The sequence below is a fragment of the Apodemus sylvaticus genome, chromosome 9, assembly GCF_947179515.1.
Source record: "Apodemus sylvaticus chromosome 9, mApoSyl1.1, whole genome shotgun sequence".
Taxonomy (NCBI): Eukaryota; Metazoa; Chordata; class Mammalia; order Rodentia; family Muridae; genus Apodemus; species Apodemus sylvaticus.
The window spans coordinates 52485649-52489701 of NC_067480.1; the positions used below are offsets into that span (position 1 = coordinate 52485649).

The following is a 4053-nucleotide window of genomic DNA, read 5'->3' on the forward strand; positions in this document are numbered from 1 at the left end:
TAGCAAAGAGTCCTTCCAAAACACACTTCTGACCACGTTCCTCTTATGCTTAAAATCTTTCAGAAGTGTGAGAGGTAGTAGATGCCTTCCTTAGTGGAGACTCAATGCATTTTGTCAAGCTTAACAAATCAAGAAATAGGAATATAGACATATTGAGGATTACAGAGTTAAACAAGAGCTATTTTTAAAATGGTAACTTGTAAATAATAAAATTGCAGACAAGGGGACATGGAAAAGGAAGATATTTTTTATTTTATAGCTTTGGGTACTGTTATAATACTGATTATACTCTGCTATATGCCGTTTTTGCTACCCCGATTTAAGCTCCGAGCAGACCATGCTACCAGCCCTACCCAGATTCCCATGGATCCACAGATAAAAAGCAACACCATACACATACACACATACACACATACAAACACACATACACACATACACACACACCAGTTAATCTTAAAATGCCTTTGCTAACTCAATGACTGAGCACTCCTAAACCTCCACTGCCATCCCACGCATAATGGGACAGAGTGGCTATTGGCTACTCCAACTGAAAACTCACATGGCTGGTTGGCTTTATCTCCTGACACTATTGTCTCTTTCTCACCCCCTAACTGCCACCCCATCCTCTCTACTCTTCCTGCATTGTCCTCCCAGGCAACTCTAAGTGTCCTGCCCCATCCTCAGTCATTGGTCATTAGTATCTATTGATCGATCAAGAACCAATTAGGGAACAGGACATTAACATCAGAACCACCCTCTACAATACTCCATAAATAATTTTAAATTAAGATTTTTAAATATATTTTTATTAGGTTTCTGGTTCTCTCTCTCTCTCTCTCTCTCTCTCTCTCTCGCTGGCATTTTTGTTGACATGGCACTTGGGGAGTTGATTGCATTTATCCATATGCAAATTTTATTATTTACATTATATTGCAATGTACACTATACATATAATATACAAAATATATCCTTTAGAACAGTTATGCATAAGACATGCATAATGGATTTATACTCTGAAGCTGTGATGTAATTAACTAGGAACTCATTATCCTAGGAATGTTTGGTGACAGTTTGCAGCACAAAGCTATTGTGCCACACACAATTGTCAGAGTGTCCTAGAAACCAGGTACTGCCACATTAACAAGGTTACTGGCACACAAGTACCACTTAGCATCAGTGCATAGTTGTAAGGAATTGAGGTTTTCCCCAGGCCGCCTTAATATAACTGGATTAATCACAGCTCAGATGAAAAGGACAGGAAGTGTGGTCTCCATAGAAACCCTGCTGTAATCTGTATAGTAAAGTGCTAAGACATCTGAGGACTTTAGAAGTGCAGCTCTTTCTGAATTTCCAGAGCCTATCTATACTCTTCTTTAAGCTGGCCTCCTCCTCAGTTGTCAGGGTTGCTCCACCACATTTGAGATTCCATTTTGTTCCAGGCTGAAGAGCTTGCTGAGGGAGATGTCATCCTTTATTCCATAGAGACCCTTAATCATTCTGGAAATGGTACATAAATCTAGATTCTTCATCATACTCTTGACCAAATCTGCCACATTAGTCAGGGTTTTCTAGAGTTACAAAACTTAAGGATGAATCTCTGAATCTATATATATGTATATATGATTATGCAAATAATCCATTATATATCCATATATAAAGGAAATTTATTGGAATGACTTACAGGCTGCAGTCTAACCAATCCAACAGTAGCTATCTATGACTGGAAAGTCCAAGAATCTAGTAGTTGTTCAGTCCCACAAAGCTGGGGGTTTCAGCAAGCCTTCTGTATATTCTAGAATCCCAAAGAAGTGGGTTCCAATGCCAGTGAAGGAATGGATGTGCTTAGCAAGGCAAGAGCAAGCAGACAAAGTATAAGAGCTTCCTTCTTCCACATCCTTATATAGACTTCCAGCAGAAAGTGTAGCCCAGATTAAATGTATGTCTTCCTGAATCAAGATCTTGATCAAAGCCTGTCTTCCTACCTTAAAGATCTGGACTAGACGTGAATTCACCTGCTTCAAATCAAGCAGAAATCTCAGGGGCGCCCTTCATTTCTGGGTTCTGGTTCATCCCAGATGAAGTCAAGTTGACAACCAAGACTAGCCATCGCATCTACTGTTTCAGTTTGACCACTTCACGGACACTGTCAACCACCTGTTTGCGAACCTCTTTCCACTGCTCCTTATTTGTGTCAGTGCCAAGTTCTTGGTTAAATTGTTCTGGGAGTAACATTTGTGTCAGTCCACACAAACACACTAAAGTCTCCGCACTCTCTAAGTCCCATCCATAACAGCTTGGCAGGTGAACTCCCAGCCTTTCTCCCCATCAAGTGATGGAACTGAGATAAATCCAAACTGCACCCACTTCTAATAGCTTGGTTTGGGGAAAAGCCACTTGTCTTTTACGCTGTGTAGGTCAAGATATCCAATGAGTTTAACCCAACAAGCAACTTTCAGTTCAGTTCGTACTTCAGATCTTAAAGGAGCTCACATCGCTCTGGACCAAATAGAGCTGGCTCCCTCTCTCTCTTGCTGCTGGGCTCCAGCTGTGGTAATTACCAGTTTAGAGTTCTCAGGCACACTTCAGTCTTTGCCAGGTGTTCTAGGGGTGTTCTGGTGATCGAAGGGAAAGACTGCTATGTTAGTGGTCCACCATCTTGCCCTCAGTTTGTTTTCCAGGATATCAAGTTCATCTGCCAGGTCCTTCGTCGTGCATGCCATCAGTATCTTCAGCCATAAACTGTGTGCCAGACACACCCATTGTGCACTTGGGTCCTTTGGTTTCTATGTCCACAATGGTGAGGGTTGGTGCTGTTGGAATGGCTGGCACTATCAGTATGTTTTGTTTTCTTTATTCGTCCTTTATACAATACATCCCAACTGCAACATTCCTTCTCTCTCCTCTCAGTTTCCACACACAGACCTCCCTTCACACCCAGATCCACTGTTCCTCTCTATTTCCCTTCAGAAAAGAGCAGGCCTTTCTGTGATATCAACTGGACATAGCATAACAAGATGCAATGGTTACAGGCACAAGCCCACTAGAAGAGGCAACCCAGGATGATGAAAAGGGTGTCATGAGCAGGCAAGAGTCAGAGACACTTCTACTGGTAGGAGTCCCACAAGAACACCAAGCTACCCAACCATAGCATGATGCTAGCTCCAGTTATGATAATGACCAGCAAAAACTGTAGTATGATTGAGAACTCTAAGGTGGTCATTTAGCACAAATATTTTTTTCTTTTTTTAATATTTTTATTTTCTATATTCTTTGTTTACATTCCAAATGATTTCCCCTTTCCCGGATCCCCCTCCCCATATGTCCCGTAAACCTTCTTTTCTCCATCCCTTCTCCAATCACCTCCCTCTTTTTTCTCTGTCCTTATATTCCCTTCCAATGCTAGATCAATCCTTTCCAGGATCAGGACCCTCTCCATACTTCTTCATGGGAGTCATTTGTTATGCAATTTGTGCCTTGGGTATTCAGGGCTTCTGGGCTAATTAATATGCACTTATCAGAGATTGCATTCCATGTGTATTCTTTTGTGATTGGGTTACCTCGCTTAGGATGATATTTCCCAGATCAAACCATTTGCCTAAAAATTTTGTGAATTCATTGTTTCTAATTGCTGAGTAGTATTCCATTGTGTAAATATACCACATTTTCTGTATCCATTCCTCCTTTGAGGGGCAACTGGGTTCTTTCCAGCTTCTGGCTATTATAAATAAGGCTGCTATGAACATAATGGAGCATGTGTCTTTATTGCATGCCGGGGAATCCTTTGGGTATATGCCCATGAGAGGTATAGCAGGGTCCTCTGGAAGTCTCATGTCCAGTTTTCTGAGGAACCTCCAGACTGATTTCCACAGTGGTTGTACCATCTCATTTAGCACAAATATTAAATAGGTACTTTTGAAATGGAAACTTCTAGTTCTTTGGAAAGTTAGTTATTCCAAATGATGTTTTGCTGGGGCACACAGGTGAAGGGATGTCTTCCTAAAGCAAACACATGAAAGACTGTTTTCCTGAAGCAGACCCAAGTGAGAGGATGTT

General features: G+C 41.3%; 1 pseudogene; it reads right to left on the reverse strand.

Annotated features, from left to right (window-relative positions):
- Positions 1-1230: 1230 nt before the first annotated feature.
- LOC127691900 (L-lactate dehydrogenase A chain-like) lies at positions 1231-2720 on the reverse strand (annotated as a pseudogene).
- Positions 2721-4053: the final 1333 nt, after the last annotated feature.